The sequence below is a fragment of the Opisthocomus hoazin genome, chromosome 11 (genome assembly GCF_030867145.1).
Source record: "Opisthocomus hoazin isolate bOpiHoa1 chromosome 11, bOpiHoa1.hap1, whole genome shotgun sequence".
NCBI lineage: Eukaryota > Metazoa > Chordata > Aves > Opisthocomiformes > Opisthocomidae > Opisthocomus > Opisthocomus hoazin.
In genome coordinates this window covers 22,717,128-22,744,670 of record NC_134424.1, presented here as the reverse complement: position 1 = coordinate 22,744,670, position 27,543 = coordinate 22,717,128, and the positions used below count along the sequence as shown (strand labels likewise).

The 27,543-nt window shown below is 45.8% G+C and overlaps 1 protein-coding gene and 1 long non-coding RNA gene across 2 annotated transcripts in view; one reads left to right on the top strand and one right to left on the bottom strand.

Annotated features, from left to right (window-relative positions):
* Positions 1-2,823: 2,823 nt before the first annotated feature.
* Positions 2,824-12,922, bottom strand: LOC142362724 (uncharacterized). The gene is made up of 4 exons (XR_012765250.1): positions 12,840-12,922; positions 6,300-6,355; positions 4,769-4,816; positions 2,824-4,366 (listed from the first exon to the last, which is right to left on the bottom strand). It is a non-coding gene; the product is annotated as an uncharacterized LOC142362724 (long non-coding RNA).
* A 263-nt stretch (positions 12,923-13,185) lies between these two features.
* The window catches only part of BARX1 (BARX homeobox 1), a 62,852-nt gene continuing 48,494 nt past the window's right edge, over positions 13,186-27,543 (top strand). The window contains exons 1-2 of the transcript XR_012765249.1: positions 13,186-24,906; positions 25,882-26,168. The gene's annotated coding sequence lies outside the window, so the exon portion shown is untranslated. The remainder of the gene's footprint in view (positions 24,907-25,881; positions 26,169-27,543) is intronic.

Here is a 27,543-nt window from a genome sequence, read left to right as displayed (position 1 = left end):
TGTGCTGCATTGGATCAGAACTGAGGAACGCTCGCTTTGTGCTGTACTCCGCAGCTGCGCGTCGCCTCTTTCATTACAGCACGTACCATAAGGCAATCGGGGCAGCGTTTGCCAGCTGATGATGAAGAAATGATCAGGGTGGGATTGCATCACTTGCTAAAAACAGCTTCAGTCTTTCTTTTTTTGTAAAATAAGTCTCGAGGAGAGTCTTTGACTGTGCTTCTTTTGGCATGAGATATGCCTTAATTTCATGTACCAAGTCCTAACAGCATCAGCCACTGCTTAATCGGGCAGAACATTAGCCATGACCACTAGCTCTGTGACTTTGTACAAATTCATTTTTGTGGGAGTCGGGAAGTTCGAACTACACCTCTCTTTTTCTTCCTTGTCCCTCTTCACGCTAGGGAGCTGCTGCGGGAGGGGCCACTTAAATGCCGAAGGTTCCAGATGTGAATCGGATTTCACATGCCACAGCATCCTGGGACACTGGGATTGATTTACTGCTCCTTACGGCTTTCACCCAGCAATTTATGTGTAGCTGGTGGGAGCACTGGAAGCACCGATATCTCCACACGTAATGTATTAAAGGGTGTATAATATATAAGGTCATGTATACAGGCAGTATTAAACTCCCTCACAGAACTGGGACTGGCAATTGCATGATTTGATCCTTCTCTCTGGTTTTATGCTGTGCTGGGTTTAACTGATCAGCTCAACGTCGTTTATACAGGAGAGTTTTAATGGCAAAGGAAGTATCTTTTCCGTGCCATTCTCCTGTTTCAGAAAAGATCTTCTGAGTCACCAAAAATACAGTCCTTAGCAGCATTATATGACTTGTAATAGCTTTATTGTGAAGATTGCTTTAACACAACAGGCTGAAATAGCACAGTGTCTTATTTTCCAATGCATATAAATCCTCTTCACTGTAGTGGTTTTAAGTGTCTGAAACAAACTAGTACAAAAATCAAATTCCAGTAAGACCATCTATGCAGTAAGAACAAATCTGATTTCTTGTGTTGCAACAAGACATCCACTGACATCTGATGGTTCCAGTAGCTCCTGTCAGGACTCACCTTTACAGAACTATGTCATTAAATATACAACTGAGCTTGTTAGGTGAAATCCACTTTCTTGACTAAACCAAAGTGTCTCACCTGTTGGACTCCTCGGAGCTTAGCAGAGGTCCGAAGGCCACACCGTGCACCGATGCCTCTAGCCCTGAGGGACTTCCATCATCTTTTGGGAGTCTCAGTTGAAACCACCAATACTTGGCTGAACTTGTCACACTTGTCTGTTTTGACCAGTGTATTTAAGGCTTTCCTTCCTCTTTTTTGTTTTTAACTCCCCCTGCTCCAGGTATTTTGTAGTTTGCTTGGTAAAGCCAAAAGATGACAAACCACCTGTATGCACCTACTACCGAGCCCAGCCTGCTGGTCACCAAGAGAGCAAGAAGAGTTTTTTGGCATAAGGATGACACAGCATTTCAAACCACCCCAGTACTGGATCTAGCAATCAAGGAATCCAAATATAACCTGGACGTTCTAGGTGCGTGTTGCTACTGTCTCTCTACATACATCTGATAGCTAAAGGTTAATTTCCTCGCATTTGTTCTCAGAGGTCTGAAGGAGGCTGGCTACAGAAGCACGAAGGAAACACTAATGGTGAAGAATGCTATTTCCCTGCCTGACCTGGGAAACCCAGCGGAGAAACTCCCTTTCCAGGTAGGGTAAAACCCTGCTGTATGCATCTCTGGCGGCAGATGTTCTCTAGGAGCTCTACCAGGAGCTCTACCATCTTCTGCATAGCACCAAGTATAGAGAATCACAGCAACTCTCACCTGCCACGCTCCCAGCTCTCAACACAAGGCAGCAGAGGGGAGAGAATTTTTAATGTCCAAAGTTCACATACTGTGAACATGGCACAAGCACCCAGAGTACCCTTCGGAAGCACAATAATGTTTATTAGTAGTGTTTTCTCTTACGGAAAAAGCTCAACAGGCCTCAGGTGCCGCACTCCCAGGAAGACTGCAGAGCACACCTTCCTGTGTGGAAGGGCACAGAACAGAAATCATTCTCCTGGGATGTGGATCTGCACTGAAGCTGCGTTCTATTTTTGCAGCTCTACTGGAATGTTTCCAAGCCCACCACAACACAATTCCTTCAATCTGGGTGGTAAACATGTCTCTACTGTGACTGCAAACTTTTCTGCGCTGTTTGCTGTGCATTCTTTAACCACTGTTTCTTTATTGGAAGGATTCTGGCTGTGTTGTCACCTTATCCTCGGACCCCTCTCTGAATACACACGTGGAGAAATGCAAACAAATCCAGATACCATTTGCTATATGGAGCCCACAGACAAGTCAAGGTAAGAAATGATCTGATGAGATGAAACTGCTAAAATACAGCATAATTCCTTTCTAGTTTGAGCCTTATTGCTTCATCAAGCTGCTTCCAATTACAAAGAAATGCATGCCTGTACCTGTTACAGCTAAGACAGAATCAGTAGTAGAAAGATGGAGGTCAAGGGTTAGCATCCTTAGATCAAGAGAAGAACTAATTAAGCATTTAAAAAATTAACAGATGGAGTGGCTAGCACAGATTATTTAAGTCTTTTAAAAGCATACTTCTTGTATTTACTTATAAAATGTTAAGTATATTAAAGCTTTTAAAGCCTTCCATACTGCTAAAATCAAATTTATTGGTATGTTTCTCTGCCTGCATCTTCTCTGTTGATACCTCAGCAGCTGCATTTACGCAAAAATCAAGGTGCAGTTAAGACCAGTAGAGCCCACCCTCATAAATTGCTGCACAGAAATGTAGACTTTAAACTTGTGCTCAGAAACCAGCTCTAGAGTAAGCAGTTCCCGCACATTCACCAGCAATGCTGTAAATAAGGATTCCCCCAGTGAAGTCTTGTACCAAAGGTCTTCAGCAAAAGTCACAGGAAAGGCCAGAATAATTTGTAGTTAATGCTAGAATAATTGGTTAACAGTAATCCTAGTCAACACCGTAATTTCTGTAACATGGTCTTGACTTTGTTTCAGTAATGCAGGCACCGCTTTCCTGTAAAACTCACTTCCTTATTTTGGAGAAAGGAAAGTCCGTTCACTGTAAGAGTTGCACAAAATGCTATATTTTATTATCCAAATCAAACATACATAATTAAATTCATACAGGATGTTCAATACAAGCATACTTTACACATTTATAATCTAGGATTCTGTCTTACTGTCAGAAATTTAAATAGTGGCTGGTGTAGGCATAACAAGATGCTCAGCAGTTAAAATAAAGCCTCTGTATCCCAGAGTATTGGGTGTTCAGCTGAAGCCCTACCAGAACCATTGCTGTAATGCAGCGTAATTACATAAAGTGTTACAGACTCCTTTTTAACGTACAATTCTGAGAGACAAACCATGCAATCATTCATTTTAACTGACTAAAAACTTTCTTCCTGCAAGACTGCAAACAATCCATGGCTGAGAGCTTCTTTTACCAGGAGCACCTCTACCTGTTGAAAAGCCACCAGCTCTCAGGGGAGTTGTAAGCTGATCCTTCTGGGGAAGGAAAACTTCTGGTTTTCCTCTTGAAACGCACAAAGCCAAAGGGAGACATCCTAGCTACCTGTTTAAGTACGTAGTACCTCAACTGACTGGTCAGCAGCGCATACCACCTCCATCCTAATAGCAGGGAACGCGATGTTACTCTTGCAGGAGTTGCCTTACAGGCGTAGCCTCTTACAGGAGATCTCAACCCAATGTCACCAAAAGGGCAAATGCAGCATTTCACCATGCTAAATTTCCACCAGCAGTACTACACTTGACTTTGGTACCATGTTCGTGGAGATACCGGCTTCCCTAAGCCTCAACGTGCTTAGAAACAGCTTGCCACTTTTCTTCACGTACCAAAGCTGCAGAGCTTAGGATGGAGCCAAAAAGGTTCTGGTGTTATAATAAAGCCCTAAGAAAGGCAGCAGGTTGTATAGTTACCTCCTTGTGAGCAAAATCCCTGCCCTAAAACTATGCAACCTACTACCTCTTCCTAGGAGCCCAACGCTTCCTTTTGCAGTTCTTCTCCATTAGCAGCTGCTCTGTGAAGTCGCTTTAGCTGACCACCAGCTGCTTTTGGTCTTCTGCCTTTCACGTCTGGGAACGCACTGCAAGTGCACGCTGTTACCACTGCCTGGCAAGTGCTTAGCCAGTTTTAACGCTCCGGGCTTAAATACTCACGGGTGGCTTCATTTTCACTCTGACCGACTATGCTAAACTTTCAGTCCCCAGAAGCGCTTTCATGATTTCCTCTGTTACTATAGCAAGGCACTAGCTGGTCGCTCTAGTGCAGAAGCAGTTAGACTGGTACACCTCGGATGTCTGGAGGAAAAAGAATGCAGTCAGCTTAACATGGCTTTTTTTAAACACAGTAACCACCTCAGAGAAAAACTACAGTTCTGCATCTCGGACGCTCTGACTTCACAGCTTTACTCTCTCCCAAAATGGCGTGGGGTCAGTTTTAGCCCTTCAACACTTCAGTTTCGTGTTGCATTGTTTAAGTCTCACTTGCTAGGACAGTTGGGAGAAAAATACTTCTTAGTAAAGTATAATCGTAAGTTTATCCTCCAACTTTTTCTAAGCAGTTGGAGTCATGGAATTATAATGTAGTATAGAAATTGAGGTCTCAAAACAATTCATGTTACAATGTAAAAGTTTGAGCTACCTGTATTTTTACATTCAAAACCAAGTAATTTCCACTCTGTGGAGTATTCCACTCTATACCTAGTAACATCTGCATTCTCGATATCCAGTCAGCACCGTGCCGCTCACCTTGAAAGAAAAGTCATATTAGGCAAGTAAATCATCTGGGGGTTGCATCATTCACACTGATTGTTAATCCTGCAAATTCGGTCACCGATTAAACTGATACTTTACAACCTGAAATTTATCTGACAGACCTATTTCTGCTCAATGCAGACATGAATGACTGCAAAGGACCGCAGTTTGTTTTACTCCTCAGGGAAGGCAATAGATTGTATAGTTATCTCCTGAACAGGGTAAAATAACTACCCTACAACTATACAATCTACTACCTCACTCTGACAGAGAAGCATATACTTCAGCAAAGAGCGTAAGCACCTAACCATGGCTTCACTCGAAAGGACATTTGGTCCTTCAGTCAGCAATGCTGAACACCATGACTGGAACACCTGTAACTTGTATTTGATTATCCCTCCATACACTTCTAGGAATCAATCTGTTCTTAATTTTTCACTCGTTAGAGGAGAAAAATGTAGAATGATAACCTACCTTTTCCAAGAATTAGAAATATCTAAACACAATTACCCACAGATGTTATAGAAATACTTTTTCCTATAGTAAGCGTTACAAATGCAGAAGTTCAGTAGAACCTAAACTTGAGAAGTTTCCATTGTTGATTTTCTGCTGCTTTAGGAAAGACAGTAGATTGTATAGTTATCTCCCAGTTGTGGGTATGACCCTAAAACTATACAACCTACTACCTCATCCCACAGCGCAGGCATCTTCAGAGCTGACGTAGAAAGGGTGTCGCTTCGGAAAAGACAAGTTAGGCTAGCTGCAGACAGCATTTACAGCATAAAATATTGATCGTAGAAAAAACATTCCCCTTACTCCCCCAGTCATGCAATACAGTTATTTTAAATATAAGATGCCTTAATGTCAAAATTTCAACCATTAGCTTGGGTCCTAATACATTTCATCTTTCGACAGTTACCACATTGTAGTAGTCATAGCAACTTCAGTCATTCAACTTTCCTGCTCAAGTCCTACTGAGAAGAAAAGTCTATCAGAAACATCGTATGCAGAACCAAATTTCTTCCTCTTTAGAACTTCATAAAATCTAGGACCATTGCTATGCAGCCAGTTTACATGGATCAGTATGAGGCCCTAATATTTATAATTCTGATGATACAAATATTATTAATATTGCATATAGTGACTTCTTTCAACTATCACAAGTTAACAGCTCAAAATTACGTACAGTCAGAAGTATTTTGTGCTTCTATCTGTTAGTCTTAAATTACATAAAGTCCTATGCACAGGGATTCTTTTATTATAAACAAAACTCATTAAGATTACGGGCTATACCCTGACATTTAATTGTTAAGCTGCCTTACCAAAAGGCCACTTAAAATACACATTGTTTTCAGATCAGAAACAAGTGGGTTTCTCTAACTGCCCCTGATACAACCTTAAAGACAATTTCTATATTAATATAGCTCAACATCATCTTGAAGTAAGAAGTCTTAGAATATTGAAATAAAATACTTGCCAGACAGATGTGTGACTTACAGTCCCCTTCTTAGCAAGGACATCTTGAGAACAGAGCTGGAGAGGAACAATTTTTTTGTTAATAAAATTTACAAGATAGTTAATGTTTAAAAATGCAGTTCTGAAAGCATTAACTACATGTTTTACTAGTACTTCTTCCCAATCCTAAACTGAGGTTTTCAGACCACACTTCAAACAAAGCCTTGATAGAACAAGAGCGCCCTAATGCATGTTCATGTCCTTGCCAAAAAACACAACGCGTGATCCAGTGCATTAATATACAAAGGGATGACGTTATTCCTTGAACAGTGAAAAAATAAAAGCACTTTCCAACCCCCTCAATGCTTTACTCCAGAATCCCTTATACAAATATTGATGACAAACTTTGGTGAATCACTCTTAAAATCTTGCTTGTAAGTAGCATAGATCCGATTATTTGCTCTTTCTAAGTTACACGCCTGCCAGAACATATACTTTGGCATGCACAGATGGACACAAGCAGTTGGTCCTAATGCCCAGAACAGAAATCAATTACACCAGCAGCACCGGGACAAAGTCAGACCATTATGAAGCACTGGCACACGTCGTGTCCTTTTGAATCAGCTCAGGCAGAAGGTGCTGCTGTCGAGCAGATACTCAGTAGGGAAGCCGACAGGCCTTGCAGTTTCCTGTTCCTGCATCCGAACATTCAACAGCTGAGCAGAATTCATCTAAACAACACATTTCTCAACAGCAATATATCTATAGAGGCAGCCTGCCGAGGCCTCTGTCCAGTGAGTTTAGCTGCAGAGCATGCCCACTCGGTACCTTAGCTCTGTTACTTGTGATTCCATCAAGTTAACGAAGTCCCAGATATTTAGTTTTGGAAGGAACTTTAAGATGAAGCTGATGATTCCCTGACGTACTGAAAAGGTTTTAAGTGCTTTGAAAAACTGAATAGGTGTTACCACATAAAAATGTTTAAAATACGTAAGACAACACTTCTGAATCTTTTTATTAAAGTAAGCCTGAAGACACAAGGATTGTAATAAACCTAGAAATCGCTGTTGCATTTCACCACCTTTAGGAAAAAGTTAGCTATAAACCTAACCAGCTTGAGAAGAGAGATCAAGCAGCTTTTGTTTTTATTTCCATTGACAGCAGGACCCCCCAGTCAAGTTCTGTCACTGGAAATCCCAAATACTTTTCTACTGCCACCACCAGATCTCTTCCTGTTCAGTACTTGCAGCTCCTCAATCCTTCGGAACCCGTCTCCTTTCAGATTCCTGGAACAAGAGCCTTTTGTCTAATACAGGTCTGGATCGGCTGGTACTTAAGGTAAAAAAGTGTCCTTGAAAAATATTATGAATTACTTCTATTTGTTATTCTGAGTTTATATACAGTGGTCTGGCTTGAGATCGTAACACACACCTAGGACATCAGGAAAACCTCCTTCAGCAACAAATACACCCTATGAGAGATCATTGGGCAGCCTGTCTTCTAACTCGCGCAGAAAAGCAATTTTATCGATGTTACCTTACTCAGGTATCACTTTTAATTCAGTTTAGTAGTAGAAGGGTATACAACTACAATTGTAGCCAAGAAAATCTCCTTTTGGAAGAAGTTCAGGTTTACCTTTTGCTTAGTCATGCGAAGTCTAGCAATTAGTGTCCTGCTTTACATCAATCCTGCAGTTTTCGGGGTTTCTAACTTGTGGGCTATTTCTAATAGTTTTTAAAAACTGTCTTGCCTAAGCTGCGATGTCCTTTTGCAGAATGAGATCTGCCAGGTCTCCTCGGAGGCCTGCTGCGTGCTGCTTCCCTCATACCACGCATTAGGGTTTTCTGGCAGGCGCAGCAGCAGAGAAGCTTGATGTACAGCACGCTTGATAAATTACGCTCCTGGCACAGCCTCCACTGATTTCGTATGTTCTCATCGCCAAGTGAATCCGCTATTGCATATGTCCCTGCCACTGAAGTCACCGTGCTGATTAAATCACACCTTAGTATAGCACAAGAGCTTCAGGGTTATCTACTCGCACTCTCTCTCCTTCAGCAATAAACATCTAGGCTATGACGAGACTCTAAGCTCTTAAAAAACACATGGTTAATTTGCTTTCCTTCTTAAGAGCCAAGTTCAAGGCGCTGTTTTTCCAGTCACGGTGCATTTGTATTTTAAAACCCCAAAGCAGCAGAAATGAAGAAAGCGATGCTGTAGCTGTGCACCTCTCGCACAGCACCGGCACAGACGAAGGCGCTCGCTGGCAGCGATGCCCTCGCCGCAGCCAAGGTCCCCCAGCACGCAGCCTTCACCGCGCGATGGAGCTCCAGGCTCTACCATACCTGCACCAACACCGATTCCTCATGGTTTTACCCCGTGATTTCAGCAGCACCCCCCTGCACCGGAGCCACGCTTCCCGACTCCCACAGACTCTTTCGGTGAGTGGATTCCTGCCGCCTTCCCCAGCCACGCCTGGAGCACCGGCGCATCCAGCATCCCGAACGACGACGTGCAGGCTTACCAACTCAGGTTTGCTCACTCCGGGGGTTCTTTTTGTTTGACTGCAGGGGGGAAAGCGAGCAGCGTGACAAATGCAAACTCGGTCATCCTTCCTATTGCTTCCCCTCACCTCACTCAGCTACCCCTGCACTGCCTGCCATCACGTGCCGCATGCACACCTCATCACTTCTTTCCAAAAGAGACTCAGTGAGATTACATAGTTACCGACATCAAAGTTTTAGCGTGAATTAGAAGTTTTTCCTCTTCTAGATCCAGTTTTGGATCGTACCTTCCTTTGTACTAACACAGTGCTTATCTTGCTAGAGCCTTGCTCCCAATTCACGCGCAAGAGAAGCGACAGCAGTAGAACCGAAATGGGCTCTAGTGCTCTGAAGCATGCTTTTCAGGGTCTTCTTGAGCTACCTGTAAGTTTAAAACCTCTGAAATGATCCTAAACTGCACAGAAAAAAAGTCCCAAGGATTTAGATGTTCTTGTTTAGTAGCACCTAGCAGAACCATGAGCACTCTCAAGCTATCCTCCAACCTGTGAAAGAGAAAAAAATAGCTCAAGTGATAGTTGTGATTTTTATTCATTACTCTGGTGAAGGAACAAAACATGCACTTGTGGCAGTAACAGAAGTCCTGCTTCCACTCAGTGTGATCCTAGAAGACAAATACTTTATTTTCCCAGTTATTTTGTCCACTTTGCAGCACAGAAAAAACCACCTAAAGCTGAAAGTGAGTTTGTAGATGGAATAATTCCTACGCAAATGGTGTTTTACCGACACCTACTATACGCAGTGTGGAGACAAACAGACACATTAACTTGAGGTACGCTGCAGCACATCCTTCTGTGAAAAGATCACTTGGAAATTGTAAAATTGTAAACTGTTATCTGAAAAGACTATTTCACTCAAGTGCTCAAATCCAGCTTTAGAAATTCAGTGGAAAAAAATCAGTGTAACAGAAAAGTCAAAGCTGCAAGTTAAAAACCTGTGTGAAGATTAAGACTGAACAGATGAGAGTTTTGGGGTTTTCTGGGTTTTTTTTTGTTGTTGTGTAGGGGGGGGGGTTGGGTGTTTTTGTGGTGGATTGTTTTTTTTTAACCGTATGCCAAGCAAATTCACCTGCATGGAAAACAGGCACTGACCAAGAAAGCAAAAATTCTGTTGTCAGACTGTAAAGCTTGCCAGCTGATGCTCAGGCACCTTTTTCAGGGTCCCCTCCTTATGCCCAAACACTTAAAATTTAACACGTTTGTTTGGACATGCCAGTCCACTTAGCATCAACACACCAGAGTAAGTGTAAATCACACCAGAACACTCATTTGAACTGGCTAATTTTACAAAGAGGAGAAAAGACAGCAAGCAGTTTCAGCACACAACCCTACACAGACTTACGGATGTGCTTTAACTCCAGGCACCAGCAGTGCCGAAGTCCATGCACCTCGACAGGGATATGTGTCCACTACAGTATTTCTTGGAATGTTTCACACAGCAGTGTAAGACTAATACCTCTGACTGTCATCAATAATTTATTTATCTTGTGTCTTGATCGAAATGACAGATTTTTTTTTTCACAAAATCTGTAACCCATTTACATTTAATTGCTTTAACACAAAGCACTCTGGTTATAAGTAATTATAACATGAAATATTACTGCTTTGGCACATTTTCAATTAGTATGTTTGATTTTGACTTATTTGTCTAACCATGTAGTTACAGGTGGAATATAAATATCCAGAAACCACAGCCTGAAAGAAATTAGGAGTCACTACTGCCCACTCATGCACTGAATGAAGCACATCTCCTGTGGAAAGTAAAGCATGTAATTGTAATTAACAATTTCTAACATGAACAAAGAAATCCCAGCCTCTTCCTGTACACATACTCAATTTTACAATGTTAGTATTAAACTATTTGTGCTTAAGTGGTACTGTATAATGCTGGCAAAAACCTCACTGAAATCGGAAAGCGCACTGTAGTCAGGAAAATGACCACACTAAAACGCTATTGGATTTTTACAAATCATTTTTGAATATGTCTGTCAGTACTCTGGCAGAAGAAATATATATACGAGCACGCTTCAGTTTAGCTACAGCTTCAAACGTCACAAAGGTCTCAGCACGCTTCTCAAAGCAAACCATCATTTTGGTTATCCGTTCCTGCTCCAAGCAGGAACGTGAACTTAATAATATACAAACGTGTATTTATTCACCAGATTTGTGTCTCTTGGGACATGCTACTAGCAAGCAGGCTAACTTTTTCTGCATAAAGTTTGCATGTTAATATAATTACACAAATTCAGCAAATAATGAATTTTGTGCAAGAGAATGATGTTTTCAAGAACGCCACATTACGTTATTAACTGGGAACATAATTAAACATCTATTGCTCTTTGTAAGTCCTAGGAGCCTTTCGCTATTCTGCAAATGAACTGATGTTTCCGCTACTGACAACAGAGGAAAATACAGGAGGCATTTATCAAAAGGAAAGTGAAATAAGGATACAGCTTGTTAGGAGTAGCAGAAAAACAAAGCGAGCAATTTGACATTTTATCTAAGCTTCCTTTTGCCAAGTCTCTAGTTTTATTATGGGAAATAATTTCCTAGCACGACCTGTATGAATTGAGGTTGCAGTTGAGATATTCCGAGTAAAACTTGGTGAAAACCTCACTGAAAAAAATTGCAATCAACAATTTTGTATTAAAAAAAAAAAAGCCCAATACAGATATTGGATGATTCATCCTCTTAATGAAGCTAGCTATTGTAGGGAAAAAAAATACTATTACATCTATTATTGCTCATTGACCACGCTGGAAAGGCTGCAGCAAGTCTGAACAACCACTGTACGCAACCTGCTGGCTAAGTTCAGGGCATTTAACAGCCGAGCATTGCTGTGAACAGAACGTGTCCGATTTGACATCAGGAGCCACGCGAACAAGTAGCTGCTCCGGTGAAGCCCCTGGCAGTGCTTGCAAGCGTGAGGAATTAGGACAAGGACACCCTGTTCCGTACTGAAACAATATTTAAGTCAAAGAAACATCACTCCTTTTGAGGAGCCCGATTCATTTTTCCCCCAAAATCCTGCCACGCGTTAAATCTGATCCCCTGTTGCAATTAAGCATCGTTCCGCAGGATTTCCACGCACGTTTTTAAGGGGAGCAATCTCTCCACGCCAGTGAAGGCTCGCGCCACCACCAGCAAACTGCCCGCGCAAAGCGGTGCGGCCCGAGCGCCGCACGAGCCACGCAGGAAGGGTAAATCTACAAGGGAGGAACACCGCAACCTCCAACACCGGGCTGGGCTTCCACTCCTACGAGAAATAAGTCACAGAGACGTAATTCGACCGAGCAACGCCTCCCTCGGCGGCGGGCTTGGGAAGCCAGGCCCCGCCAGGGCTGGATTCCACCCGGGGCCGGCCGCGGCCCTGCAGCCCCCCGGGTGCCGGCCCGGCCGAAGCCGACAGGCGCCAGAGCCGGGTGGGCCCCGCGGTCCCGTCCCCGCAGCGCCGGTCCCGGGGGGCTTCCCCTCCCCTCCCCCCCCCGCCCGCCGCGGCCAAGGTCTCCCCTGCCCACACACTTGATAGAGGAAGTGACGTACCCAGGCGCTGACGGCATTCGCGGCCTATCCCCAGCCGGCGTGGGGGCCGACCCACCACTCAGGAGCGCCCGGGGGCGGAACTTCCGGGCCTTCAAGTTAGTCGGGGGGTGGGGGGGGAGGAAAAAGGGGGGGGGGGGGGGGGGAGGCCTCAATGGGAAAAATACCGACAATAAACGGAGGCGGCGGCGGGGAGGCCCCGCCCGGCAGCGGCGGCTGCGCCCCAGCCTCTCGCAGGAGCAGGCGGCCCCCGCCTCCACCCGCGGCCCGGGCCGCTCCCCCCGCCGGGGACAACCCCCACCCCGCGGGGCGGCGGCGGAGGGGCCGGGCCGAGGCCTCCCGCGCGCGCCCGCCCGCCCGTCCCGCCCCGGACCCGCGCAGCCGCTCCCCGCGGGCGACCCCCAGCCCGCCGTGAGGGCGATGGCCGCGCCCCGCGGGGACCGCGCTCCGCCGCCGCCCCGTTACCTGCCGCAGGGTGACCCGCAGCCGCGCCGGGACCCGGATGGAGTCGCGGCCGCTCCTGCCGCCGCTCGCCGCGCGGCACCACGGGAAGGCGCGACGCGCCCCGCGCCGCCTGCCCCATTGGCCGACGCGTGCCGAGCCCCGCCCACGGGGGCGGACGGGCGGACGGGGCCTCACGTCTATCACCCGCCGCCCCTCGCGCTCATTGGGTTTGGGACCGTGCGGCACCGCCTCCAGCTGCGACTCTCTCCCCTCACTGGATGGCGGGGTAAAGGTCTCCGCCCCCCTCCGCCATTTATTAGAGGTGTTTTAGGGGCAGGCCTGAAATGGCGCCCCCGGCGGTCGGCTCGCTGCTGGCGCGCCCGGCCCGGCCTGGCCTCTGGGGCTGTCTCTCCGCGGCGGTACCGGTGCAGTAGCTGCCCAAAGGCCCGCGGCCTGGCCTCTCCTCCTCACCCGGCTTGGCGTTGCGGGACTGGGCTGCGTGCCCTGCGGCCCGTAGCCCTCGGGCCAGCGGTGACTCGGGCTGCCAGGACGGGCGCCAGCCCTGGTTCTCGTGAGCGCCGTTTCCCACCCTGGGGGCTTTGGATGCCCCTCAGCCCGCGGCCGTTGCCTTCGGCCGCCTCCATGTCGCGTCTCGTGAGCCGCTTCGCCTGGAAACGGGTCAGCAGGTCCAAGGCCTGCGCCTGGCCCACCAGTGGCCGTCTGCGTGGTGCCCGGTGGGGATCGGGTAAATCCCCAACACCAGACGCGGCCGGGACGGGTTAACCGGCATGGCCAGCTGCGACGGCCTTCACAAGCTGTCCTGAGGAGCGGCGGCTCGGCAGAAGCACGCCGCGTGTGCCCGCAGCCTCCAGCCAGAGCTCCCGTTGGCCTCCCGGTGTCGCGGGAGTGGCCCTTAACAGCTTTTGTTTTCATTGTGGTTTCCTAGTCAGGTGTCTGAGTAGGTGGCTGAATGAGCAACACAGCTGGAGCTGTAATTGCTTTGCTGATAGCACCCTCTGACAAACGATAATCTTGTTTAATTGAGGAGCAACCACTGAAGCACTTTCTCTCCCTCCACCCTTCCCTATAATCCCTATGAGCTCTTGAAGTGGTGAGTTTGTACTGTTCCTTGCTGGGAAGAAGAGGAGTCTCTCTTATACCAGCCACCCTTGTCGGTGATTCCTGCTTTCGAGTTAGTGGCCTTTGCAGTTGAGCGAGATAAACCTCTAGGTTGCTGTTGATGCTCTGTTGTGAATTGTGTATTTTTGGCAAAGTTTGTCTGTACTTCTCTCTCTGCCTCTGCGTTTGGGTTTTATCCTGCTCCACTATCAAAGCAGCCTGGCTTGGAAGCGTTATGTTGGTGTGTTGCTTGATCAAAATACCTTTTCTTGTTATATTCCTGTTTGGAGGTTTTTGGGTTTTTCTTGTTTTTTAAATGTTTTGGGGATGCACAGGGTCTATAAGGCACATCACAGTCTTTCAGAGGAGCAGGGTGCTCCTTCAGCTTGTTAGTGTGTCTGCGATATCAGAGTCATCAGGATGAGTGTAAGCTCGGCGAGGGAAATGCTGTGTGTAAAAACAAACTTCAAACACAGGTGTCTCTTCTGTGTCTCTTAAATTTCACAAGATCATTGGGATAGAGATACCTTAAAAATGTGTGAATTCATAGAGTATTCTTGTCAGTCTCCCTTTGTAAGTAAGCTTTTCTGTCTTTTTTTAAGAAACTTTAGAAATAATGAAACTTTTGTGAGTTCTTCACAATTTTATAAAAGTTTAGAGAGTTTGAATGATGAAATTCTTATAGGTGTGGTGTCCTGCCTTGCTTCACAGATAATGATTTTTATCACAAATGTGAGAAGGGAACACGGAGCCTTGTTTTCAGTGATGAGAGCAGCAAATTGATTAAATAGTGACCCTGACACCTGTCTGGATAAGGCAGATGCCCTGCATGTCGAACAAATTGAATCATTGAATAGTCTGGATTGGAAGGGACCTTTAAAGGTCATCTAGTCCAACCACCCTGCAATGAGCAGAGAGATCTTCAACCAGACCATGTTGCTCAGAGACCCATCCTATCTGACCTTGAATGTTTCCAGGGATGGGGCATCTGCCACCTCTCTGGGCAACCTGTCCCAATTTTTCGCCACCCTCATTGTAAAAAATTTCTTCCTTATATTTAATCTGAACCTAGCCTTATTTAGTTTAAAACAATCACCCCTTGTCCTATTTCAACAGGCCCTACTAAAAAGTCTGTTTCCATCTTTCTTATGAGCCCCCTTTAAGTACTGAAAGGCCGCAATAAGATCTCCACAGAGCTTTCTCTTCTCCAGGCTGAACAGCCCCAGTTGTCCCAGCCTTTCCTGACAGGAGAGGTGTTCCAGCCCTCTGATGACTTTTGTGGCCCTACTCTGGACCTGCTCCAACAGTTCCGTGTCTTTCCCGTGCTGAGGGCTCCAGAGCTGGATGCTAAATCATGATGCCAAAAGGTGAACCCAAATGCAGTTTTCATCCTCGCGCAGGTAAGAACTTTGTCATTCAGCCAGCTGCTCAATTTCTTTATAATCTTTACTTTCAAGTGTAATTTGACTCATTTTCTGATGAATACAGAAGCTGCAGCACGTGTTAGAGTGGGAAACCTCTGCCAGGCACAACCGAGAAGCGCTTTGGTGGCTCCTGCGCTTCCACCGTCGGTCACGAGATGGGGTATGAATACCCCGAAAGATGACTGACTGTCCAAGCGACACCTTCAGCAGTTGAATAACCGTCTTACCATTGTAGTGTGCTTGGGCGCTGTAATAATTCTTACTATCACACAGACAGAATTTACTAGAAGCAGTAGTTATTAAATGTTATCTTTCAGAAGTTGTATTCAGAAAGGTCGTAAGAGGTATATGGAGATCCAAGTACCCGTTTTTAGTAATTTACAGGTGGTGCTGCCTACAGTGAGGATTGCTGGAGGGCTGGATTTGTCGGAGGAGCAGAATGCTGTAATAAGGAAGTCAATCCCAGCTGCCAGCTAAATGAGGAGGGATACAGAAGCATTTTTTGAAAATGAAGCATTCTATAGGTGACGCTTTTATTTTCAAAGCAGGAAATACTTACTGAGTGACTGTGGGGCCTGTATTTTGCCAGATGCGTGCTGATTCGTTGGTGCCTGTTGCTCATTATACCCATAATTGGGAAGTGACATTGGTTTTGGCTTAGAGAAGAGAACAGTTCCACAGTATGTCGAATCAGGCACCAGGCAGTTGTTGACACGACAATTTTTTCTTCGGAAACTGAATTGTTTTATCACTTTTTGCCTAACTTAAGTCTTGTATTTTAATAAGAAATGCCAGCCCATCTGTTTTACTGGAATGCAGATAGTTGTGGATTAGCATGCCATTTTCAGTAGCACTGATTATTTTAACAGCAGATCAAGGGACATTGAAACTTCGTGTCTTGAAATGTAATGTCCTAGGAAGAGTCTTTAGTCTTGCAGAATAGAGTCAAATAGTTCTGCTCACCTTACTCTCTATTTATTTAGGACAGATAGGAATTGGAGAGTCTAAATCCTTTTCCTCATCTAAGAGTGTATCACAATGTAGAAAACATTGAAAACAAACAGTGTGGCCAAATGCAGTGGTATCAGTACAGAAGAAAATGATTTGGATGTATAAACCACTTTGTTATGATAAATCTGTCAAATAAAGTTCTTTGAAAAGGGGTGATGTCGAAAGCCTGAGTTGTGACCTGATAAACGGGTGGTATGTTGACAAGGGCTGCTGCGGATTTCCTCGTACCCTACTTGAGCTTCAGTTGCACCAAGTGTAAAAGGTCAGAAGTGACAATGAAGTTATTCTGAGCATTGCTCGACTGCAGCAGCAAGTGATTAGCTGTGTGAAGCTCAGGTTACCTTCTGAAGACGGCATTCATTACAATTAAACAGCACCTGAACAGCGTCTTAGGGCAGCACCTTGGCAGGCTCGAAGTGAGAAGCGAGAGATAAGGGTGATAAAATTCACAGTTGGTGCCATTTCTATTCTTTCTGCATAACAGTGAATATGTCAGTACATGTGCCTTTACAAATTATACAAAATTAGAAGATGGTCAACCTAGTAAAGCATAAAAAGGTGTGAAAAGACCTGGCAGCACTGAGGCTGGAGGGCCTGTCTCAGCCTGATGAACATGGAAGCGCAGGGTCACATAGCACTGGAACTGGTGAAACCTAGATTCCTGTTTGCTTCTGGATTGTCCATTATCTAGTAACGTACGAGTGACAGCTGAAGCTTTTCTCACAGTTAGAGCATTCATATTTCTCCACCGTTCCCATGTGAGTCCTGTAACATCAAAAAAAACCTTTGAACTGCTGTTGCACCCTCTTTTCACAGAGACTGCTAATAGAAAACTATTGTGAAGCTTGTGGGAACTTACTCTGTGCACTTATTTGAGTTAAATTGGCTTGGAAGTGGTTGGTGCATTCAAGAGAAATGAGGGGAAGAAGGATGGACACAGACAGACACCTTAGAAACCAGACTAAAAGCATCAGATGGAATTCGGTAGGAGGACTGTGTCTCTTGCTTCTTGCATTAGGCATGTGCAACAAGACAGGCTGAGATAGAGCTGCTGGCACGTGTTCTCTCAAAATCGTCTGGAGAGTAGTTAGGACAGCAAGTTTGGGTTGGTTCTGTGTAGAACAAGTCAGGGATGCAATATTTGTTCTTTTTAGAATTGATTTTCGCATTCCACTGCTATGCCTGTCATCCCCCTTTCGCGTGGGGTACCAAGGAGTAGCGGGGAGATAACAGCTTTGGCCTCCGTCTCGACTATTACCTTCGTTAGCAATGGCTGTGTTCGCATGAGGAGGCTTGGTACTGAGCGGGGACATGCAGGGCTGGTCGTACAAGCCTTCAGCGTCGGGGCTTTGATCACTACCACCCTCAACCCTGATCTGAAACTATATTTTGAAAGGAAATCATCCCCCAGAATCCTAGGGATCTCTTCTCACAAAGTACCAGGAGCACTATTTGACATGTCCTCTGTGTGTTTGATTTCCAGAAAAGTAGTTCTGATACTACCAGAAGGGCCAAAAGAAAACCAAGCTGATGACTTCCGAAGTTTTCCAAAGTTAAAGTGTGCAGAGGTGGAGCAGGCATTGCCCTGAAAAGAAGACATGCTTCTGCATTAATTAGCAAGGAATGTAGAGAAATGATGTAAGGAAAAAAGTGGTGGGTAGGCTCTGTACCTGTCAAAAATTTAAAAGGTGCACTCACATGAACGTATTGCTGACTGTTCTGGGAAAATGATCAGGCAGATTGCCAAATAGATGAAGTGTTGTAGCCTCATTTTAAAATAAATTTGAATTATTTTGTAATTCCCTAAAGTTATTAACCTAACCTTAGTTTATAGGTTTCTATGGAATTAACTGTGTGTGGTCATGGTTAAAGGCTCAAATTTAGTGCTTAGGATGCGAATTACATTTCTCAGAGAAAATAAACTTGAAGCTGTCGGTCGTAGGAAGGATTCACAGCACACGCTGTACACGGGCTGCTTTTCCCCGGTACCTCTGAATCCGCCCTGGTTAGGCAACCTGTGTCACTCTGTCCTAGGCTACTCTTCTAGTGCCAGCTTCCCAAGGGTTACTGATTTGTGGTGCTACAATAAAGCGTGCAACAGAGCATACATGCTAAATACCTCTCATTCTGTTTATCTTTCAAAGTGACTTTCAGTTGTTTAATGGATTATATAGGCAGCACGTATGACTGGGCAAGTAAGGCTACAGGTCAGGAGATAGTGCTTTAATTTATCCCGCCAGCAAATCTGTAAAAGCTGCATTTTCACTAACTCTAGGTGTTCACGTTACTGCTGCAGTGCAGGAGGGGGTGGGGAAGCTGTGTTTTCAAAATTACCTGGCTGGATGTCATTCGACTTCTCAAACTGCTGCAGTACTTCTTGGAAGAAGCGGTGATCAGGACATCTGAAAAAACAAAGGCAGGGCATTCTGATGGACATGTCTCGGGTATGTCAGGGGTACTTGCAAGCATCTCCTCGCATGCCGTAGAGGGAGAATCCTGCATAGTAATTCTGCTGATGAGCTCTTCAAAATACTGTTGCGCTGAAATTTTATGCTTGGTTGAGTCCTGATGTGAGGCTTGTCCTTCTAGCGCTTTTTCTATCTTTTCCTTGAATTTTTTGTCGTGTAGAAATTGTACAGGATTTTCGTGCTGTTCCAGGAGGGTTTTCATTTGCTGATAAAGCTCTCCAGGAGCTTCGGCCTCATGTGAGATCTACAAAACTGGAGAGACTCCAGGTGAAGAGTCATGATGTAACCTGGATTGCAGTTCAGCCATTGGGTGCCATATGGCCCTCAGCAGGCACAGTCCGACTGTGCCAATCATTACCTTGGTGTCAGTAGCACTGTTAGCTTGTTAACCAGCTTCTTAGTTCCCTGTGTGAAATAGTTTAACGAAAAGTTATGTATTGCATCATAGCCATGTCTCCGAGTAGTGTTCAGAATAGGTAAATGCACTTTTCACTTTCAGAAAGTATGTTCTGTAGATCTACGTTGGAGACTCTGTGCTCTTTGTGATGTTGGCAGCTGTTGGTGCTCAAAGCCAAATGAAATACAAATAATTGTAAAAGCCTTTTGGAACGGTTTGCTATTTTGTCTCCAGGTTAGCAAGCTACCCGAACTGCAGGGTGCTTTTCGAAATGGATCTCTTGAAATGTTTTTTCTTGGCAGTGTGATTGTTTTCTTTAGGAAGCTGCGGCAACTGTGTGCTGTGCTCAAGGCTTTTTTGTGGAGGTAGCACCAAGGTGAACTCTCAGAGGAGGGGACCAGCAGTCAGCTCACTGAGAGAAACTGTAAATTGTTGGGGTTTATGTGTTTTTTTTCAGGCGAGATGTAGCCTACTTGCTCTTTGTGTACGGAGAATGGAAAGGCTGCCGGTATTTCCGTAACCTTTTCGCCAGGGGAGCTGGGAACAGAGCTCGGCTGCAGCTCTGCTGAGCTCACACGAGAGGCAGCAGCACTTGGGGGAGAGTGGGATCCCCTGCAGACCAGCAAGGCGGGAGCTGGGTTAACTGCGCTGACCGGGGCGCGAGCGTCTCCAAGTGATGTCTGCCCGTCTTCCTCTCAAAGAAGCAGCCATCAGCTTTGAGGCTTAGGAACTATTCAAACACAAGATACCTTTGGATGAAGGTGAGAGAGTAGTGAGGTGGCAGCTTTTTCCACCAGCTCTTCAGTGCCTCCTGCAAGCCTGCTTACCCAGTACAGACATTGGTTGCAGGGTGTGCTCCAGGAATATTTGTGCTCTGCGCATGTTACTACGAGCATTTGGGATGGCAGACTGCAGGTACTGCATGTTCTTTGCAGAGAACAGCAGTTAAAATTTGCAAGCACGCATCCAGTAACGTATCTTAGTGTTTCTTCATATACTTAATGAGCATTAGCAAATTTTGAAGATGTGAGAAAAGCTTTGGTATTCAAAACTCAGGTTACAGCTAGGGGAATAGAAGGCAGCCAGGGTGGCCAGGGCTGTAATACAGTCTGCGTATGGATTAAAATATGTTCCTATTCTCTTCCTGCTGAGGCATTTTATCTTGTATACGCTAAGCCCGTTGAAAAATCTACAAATTGACTCTCGGAATAAAAATGCAGCTCTCTAATCTTCTGTCAAACATCCAGGGATCATGTGATTTTGTTCGTATAATCTCAAATGAGTCACTTGTACCTTCCTGGCTTCTTCAGGTTTCTTATGAACTAAGTGTAATTTTTTTATAAATGCATTTTTTTCCCTGCATCATAAATTTCTGACACTTTTGCAACATCGTGGTCCTCGTGTTTTCCAAAGATTTTATAGATTCCTCATACTGGCTCATCATCAGTCAGACACATCTGAGAGAGAAAAAATATGGAAGGAGAGTTAGTATCTATCTATAAGCAAAATAATCCAAGTAATTTGTTGGTCCTTCTGTTGTTAGATGCTATTAGAAGTGCCAAAACTGAGTACGGCTGGTGAAGCTGCCGTGGTTGCCTTCCAAACCAAGATAGCGGTTACGCTGTGTTTGTTCCGTCGGCGTTTGCAGTCCGTGATAAGAATTTTGCCAAACCACACGCCTTTTAGTGGCTGAGTAAAAAAAGTGTACTCTCTTCCTGTATGTCGCGTGTGTTTTGATATCAGATGGTACAAGGAAGTTTCACATCTAAGGAACCGTGGGGTTGGACTAGATGACCCACAGAGGTTCCTTCCAACCCCTACCATTCTGTGATTCTGTATTGTTGGACCTTATAGTGTCATGTATTTTGCATCTCGGTGATACGCAGTGCTAGATATCCCACTGGTGATGGGGGACAGCGGGAGCTGGTGCGTAACTGCAGGCGAAGACATGGTCCGTGCCCAGAAAGCTTACGAATGACAGAGGTGAGTGGTATCTGCAGGAAGGATAAAGACACGGTTTTTCCTATGTTTGTAATTACGTTTCCATGTTCGTTCAGTCACAGGCGCATGCGCTAGTACACCCAAACTGAGGTGTTTTGTAGGAGGGAGACAACTCTGATGTGTGGCTTCGTTCAGGAAGTGCTTGTCATGCCTGAATGAGGAGGGGACTCCTCTGTGTGGGGCGCAGCGACCAGCAGCTTCACTGGTGGAACAGGAGGATATGCTGAAATGGCACTGCACAACTGAAGAGCAGACCAGAAGGCAGAGGCAGTTATGTAAAAAAATTCAGAGTCTGTGAGTGGGGAGCTTGAGTGAGGTGCAGTGAAATGGGGAGCCAGCGGGAGAGTGCAAAGAGGAGATGCAGTTTTCAAAGGCAAATGGACAATATGCATCCACAGTGTGTTTAAAAAGTGATGACTAATCACTGTCTGTGGCACTGGGTCTTCCGGTCCGCAGGATGAATGAAGGGGTTTTTGTGTCTTTTGAGCTATTTATGATTATTTATGGTGTGCTTCCTCTAGTAAGTGCTGGTGTAGGAACGGCAGTAGAATGACCTAACTCCTTGAGGAGTGAGCTTGGACCTCTCAGAGGATGGGTCCCAACGGGACGACTCACGTGCCTACCTCTAGCCACGCTTCTGTGGCTTTTGCCGCTGGCTTCATCAGTGGATTGTTGGGAAACAGAGTGTTCCCTGCGAGTAAGGGAGGAAAACTCTGGTCCTTTTCAGTCATGTTAGCACAGCGCTCAGGGCAAAGACGATACCTTACACCGCTTGGTCAGGTTCAGTAAGAACAGTTTTAGTTCTGCTGTTACCCAGTCTGAAAGGCTGAGCTTGACTTTTAAAAAGGTGACAGTTCCTTTGAAGTGTATGAAGCTGCTTGCTAGTGGCTGCAGAAATGCCCTATTAGTGGGATGAATAAAAATATTCGGGGTAAGAAATTCTTGCCAATATTCAGTATTACCTCATTTTTGTTGTAATATTGGAATAGATTTCTATATCTTAATATTACATAATTTGTTTTTATAATAACTTTGCTATGTGTAAGGACTGCATGAAGTGTTGATCATCCACTAGGATTTCCAATAAATAAATTTTAGACTTAGTCAGTTACTACCTGCATGCAAATGCTGCTATGATTATCAGTGAAACTGGTAGCATAAATTGCAATATAAGGACACCCACCTTTTTTTGTTTAATTTTATGGAAGTCCAGTATGCAGTTTAGTAATTCTTATCCGGCCTTGGCTAACCCTTATAATGACACAAAGGTCGCATCACTCGGGTGGAGCAGGCAGGGACGGATGGCAGTCCCACAGTGCTTCCCGTTTATGGAGCCAACTTGATTGCCTGCAGTCAGTCATTTTTATAAAATACAGCGTCAAGTCCTTCGCTGTTCAAATATGGGCCAAAACACAGCACTGAATGCCCGGCACACACCCGGTCGATGCTGCCTGCAGTAGAGGGAATCACCAACAGGAGCTGGATTTTGGATGGACATTAATATTACAGTAGAACCGTATAATTTTTTACTTGTCTGATATAAAGCAGTTCTTAAGAAAAAGGTAGATTTTGAGTAACATGGGCCAAATTCTCCTTAATGGATGTATAAGAGGTAATTTTTTTTTTTTGCAAATTAGGTAAAACCCTGGAAAAATATTTATATGCTATGACAAAATAGTCACTGAAAAATTGAGACTTTGACTTTTGAGACATACATATGTAAAAATATATATGTCAGTCAAATGTTTTATTTTACCATCCACTCATTTTTAATAGCTTGCCACCTACTAATTTCTGAGATATGAAACCCAGCTTATTTGCTGTCGGGGCGGATTTTTCCTTTTCAGACTTTGGAGTCGGGCTGTTTAGACCGTATCTGCCTCTGCCTGACCACTGAAGTGGGCATAATCAGAGCATCTCTTCAAGAACAAGGTCAGCAAAGGTGCTTCAAGACCCCGGGGCAACGCGCCGTGTATTAGCCGGTTTTGTGGCGTGCGGGGTACGACAAAAGATCTGTCCAAGAACATGTTCTGGCTGACAGGCAAAGGAGTAGTTTGATGGGGCTTTTTATTTCAGGTCTGTTAACAGTGAGGTGATATGAGGATATAGAGAGATGCAGGATCTCTGCTCTCCTGGTAAATGTTCGTATGTCATCTTAAAAGACGGTACTGACTTTATTGAGGCAGGGGAGAAAAACAGATCGATGGTTACTGTGCTAAGAAATCATAGAATCATAGAATGGTTTGGGTTGGAAGGGACCTTGAAGATCATCTGGTTCCAACCCTCCTGCCATGGGCAGGGACATCTTCCACCAGCCCAGGGTGCTCAGAGCCCCGTCCAGCCTGGCCTTGAGCCCTGCCAGGGAGGGGGCAGCCACAGCTTCTCTGGGCAACCTGGGCCAGGGCCTCACCACCCTCATGGGGAAGAACTTCTTCCTGATATCCAATCTAAATCTGCCCTCTTTTAGGTTAGAGCCATTCCCCCTTGTCCTATCACTACACACCCTTGTGAAAAGCCCCTCTCCATCCTTCGGCCATGTTCGTGTCCATATTCCTGTGGCCATATTCATGTCCTCTATGGGCGGTCAAGTCAGGAAGTACAGGCTGGGATTGTGGCAGCGATGATCGTATTTTTCTCATTTTTGGTTTTTTTGTCAGGTTTTTGTTGTTTTTTTTGGTGGTGGCTTGTTTGGTTTTAGGCCGAGTGCGGTTTTGAGCCAGTTTAAGGGGTGAATGGACAACATCCACACGCATTTTCTTGAGCCTGACTGACTGGAACTGCATAGATCCCCTGCAAGGCAGATACAGGGATTAGGTTTCTCAGTTTTGTTTCAGTGTGAAATAGCTTTATTACTGGAAACTGGTGTTCATAATTCAGCGGTGTGCTGTAGCTGGCACGCGTCCCTAACCAGCAGAGAGAGCATGGAAGCTGCGGGTTTAAGGTAAGAGAAAAAGAAATAAATAGGTTGTTTTATTGCCTCCTGTGAAGAAATCTGTTCCTACCACTGTTTGCAGTAGGTCAGTCCCAGTTCATTCCCCTCCGGAAGACGCTGGGAGGAGGGTTGGTCTCTTCCCCGCTCTCTCCTGCATCACCAGTGTGTTGCCCGTGCCAGCTCAGAGGGTCTTCACTGACCTGGTCCTAAAGCTCTAGCAGATGTAAAAGCTGGTGTAGGAACCCCCCCAAGGCAATTCCGGGGAAGCCCCCCAGACCGGGGCGTGCCCTCCCTCCGTCACCTTCTGCCGTGCTCGGCCAGGCCGGGACGCTTCCAGCTGCCCCATGTCATGTCGTGGCTGCCAAGGCTGGGCACACACCATGGTGCTCCCTGTGCCGGCTCTCCTGTCACAGCGAGAACGGCGGCCGCGAAGCCGTGTAGCGATACGCTTGCTCGCCTTTCCGAGTCATAGCTGCACAGGAGACATCCCTAATATTGCATCTTTCTTCTACTTTCTTAGATGCAAAACTGCTGTCGTGGTGAACTTCCTCACTGGCAGATGTAGTGACTGAGAAAAAATCTCTGGATGATTTTTGTTTTGTTGGTTCCCCAGGTAAAGAAATACCTGTTTCACAGAATTACCTCTCAGCCCATGCCCTGCTGTTGGGTCCTACCTTCTACCTAAGCTTTCAGCTTCAAACACCCAACTAATGTCTCATGTGTCTCCTTCAGAATGGTAAGTTCTTTCTTTTTTTGATACTTTCATATTTTAATATCTCTTGTTTGGCTGAAGGAGTCACCCTTTACAGGCCTGAGAGCAATCCCCCAGGTGCGTCAGTGGGAGGGAGGAAAGAGCATTTACCTTTTAATCTTCTTTGCACATGAAATACAAGTTTCTCCTTCTGTGGCCGATGCGGTGGGAGCAGAGGGAGCCAGTCGGGCTGAGGGACGTGCCCCGGGGGGCTTTGCCCCGCGACGCTGCCTTTGCCAACCCCTCAGCTGGAGCTGAGCAGCAGGACTGGAGTCTTCCCCTCCCATCTGTCGCAGACTCGTTGGTAGCGATGCTGGTGACCTACCTTTAGACACCGGAGCTACTGACGCTGCTCCGGCCCCCTCATCATCCCCATGGCCCTGCTCTTCAAGCAGGTCCATGTCTTTCCTGCGCTGTTTACCACTGCACAGCCCCACAGGATAAAAACCAGGGGAGAACCTCAGCTGAAGTCAATGACAAATTGCTCAAAGGCAATCCAGAAACATATCTTGACCTACAAGACAAGGACAAGCTCCTTCCCCCACCCCTGCTCACCCAATGAAAATTCTCAGCACCTTTGGATTTTGCGGAAACCTACCTTAGAACTTGTCTAGGCCTGCTCTGGGGGCAAACTCCAGCTTTTCCAACACTGGCTGCTGGGGGTAGGTTTGCCCTTTGGGTGCCCAGCAGCCCTCCCCAGCATGCTGGCGTGTGGGGTGGCATGGCACGAGCACAAGGATCGCAGGAGATGGCGTCTGGCCACAAGTGGCATGATTCGCAGGTTTTTCTACACTGTCTCTTACTGCAAGGAGCGAGCTTGCTGGTGGACTCGAGGCAAGAGAGGACTGAGGAAGAAGAGTCCTATGGCGACGGAGGTGGACAGCCTGCAGCAGCGGAGGGGCTTCTGTACGGCGTGGCTGGGGGGGTTCGAGATTACGTGTTTTCTGTTGTTTCTCGTAGCAGCTGTTGCAGGGGGGGCTTCAGAGCTGCTGCCCATCCCAAGGCGACCTTCTGGCGGGAGCGGAGATTCCTGGAAGAACGAAGAAGGCAGCAGCTGCCAGCCGGGGACCTCCCGTCACACCGTGCCCCGGCGCACGGCGTTCTGCCGCAGCGGCATTGGGTGATGGGGTGTTGGCTCTCCGGACAAGCGTGGATAGCGACCTGCCCCCGCGGGACCCCTGGCCCCACGACGCTGCGAGTCAGGTGCCGCGCAGGAGGAAGCAGCAATGACAAAGAGCATTTTCTAGGTAAGCGTTTACATCACCCAGGTCACAAATTAATTAGCAGGCTTCTGCTGAAGTCTGCAGGTTTGACTGTTCATTTGGATGGGCTGTTTCGGGGTTTTTCCCGCGTTGGGTTCCATCGGATGTCATGGCCATAACCACAACCGTGTTTGTCAGTGAACCAAAAAATCTACTACTAAAAAAAGCACCCAGTTCTACAACATCCATCCACACAGACTGACCTTATAGCAGCCTGGTGACCTTAGAGCAGCTGCCAGTACCTGAAGGGGCTACAGGAAGGATGGAGAGGGGCTTTTCACAAGGCTGTGTAGCGATAGGACAAGGGGGAATGGCTGTAAACTAAAAGAGGGCAGATTTAGATTAGATATTGGGAAGAAATTCTTCATCGTGAGGGTGGTGAAACACCGGCACAGGTTGCCCAGAGAAGCTGTGGCTGCCCCCTCCCTGGCAGGGCTCAAGGCCAGGTTGGATGGAGCTCTGAGCACCCTGGGCTGGTGGAAGGGGTCCCTGCTCATGGCAGGGGGGCTGGAACCAGATGATCTTCAAGGTCCCTTCCAACCCAAACCATTCTGTGATTCTATGACTGCAATGGAGGTACTTTTTCCAGATGCCAACACCTGACATTAACTTCAGAAAGGTTATTCTAGCTGGACCTAATGTCATGTGCAAATCCTTGTTAATTATACTGATTTAAACAATACTGAGCTGGCTTCTGCACCCCAAGCGTGTAATACCAGCAATTGGTGCTGCTATTCAGAGCTGCTAACTGTAGCAAACTGACACAATTTCTTGGGAAACTAAGGCACCTGCAAATGGATCTTAATATTCCCCTGTCTGACTGTGAGAGTAGGCTGGCTACCGTTCCACTGCTTGTTACGTTGCTGTGCCCCTTGAGAAAGTTGCTTCCGTGCATGTGAGTCACAGGCAGTATTTTACTTTCAAGTGTGCTTACTTCAGGGTGATTCTGCCAAAGTACTTGTTTGGATCTGAATGTGATATATAATCACCTAGCAGGTGAAGTGTGTATAATTTATCTATATTTTAAACCGGCCTATTTTTAACTCTAAATGTTAGTCATTTACAGTACCGAATAAAAATATTTTGGAAAAGGACAGATTCTTGTTTAACTCCTTAAATATATCCAACTGGACAAACTGTTAATCCTGCAAACTGGCATTCCAGTCTGCATCCCAAGCCTGGAATCAAAAACTGCTGTTATGATGACATCCCAGTTGTTTCTGTCTTATTAGATAAAAATGCCTCTACAAAGCATAATGCAGATAATAAGATTTTCACTGATTGTTTTTTAGTATTATTGTGTAATGCTTATTATGCAAGTTTTTGCTGAACATAAGTACGGACAGAATTATATCCTTAT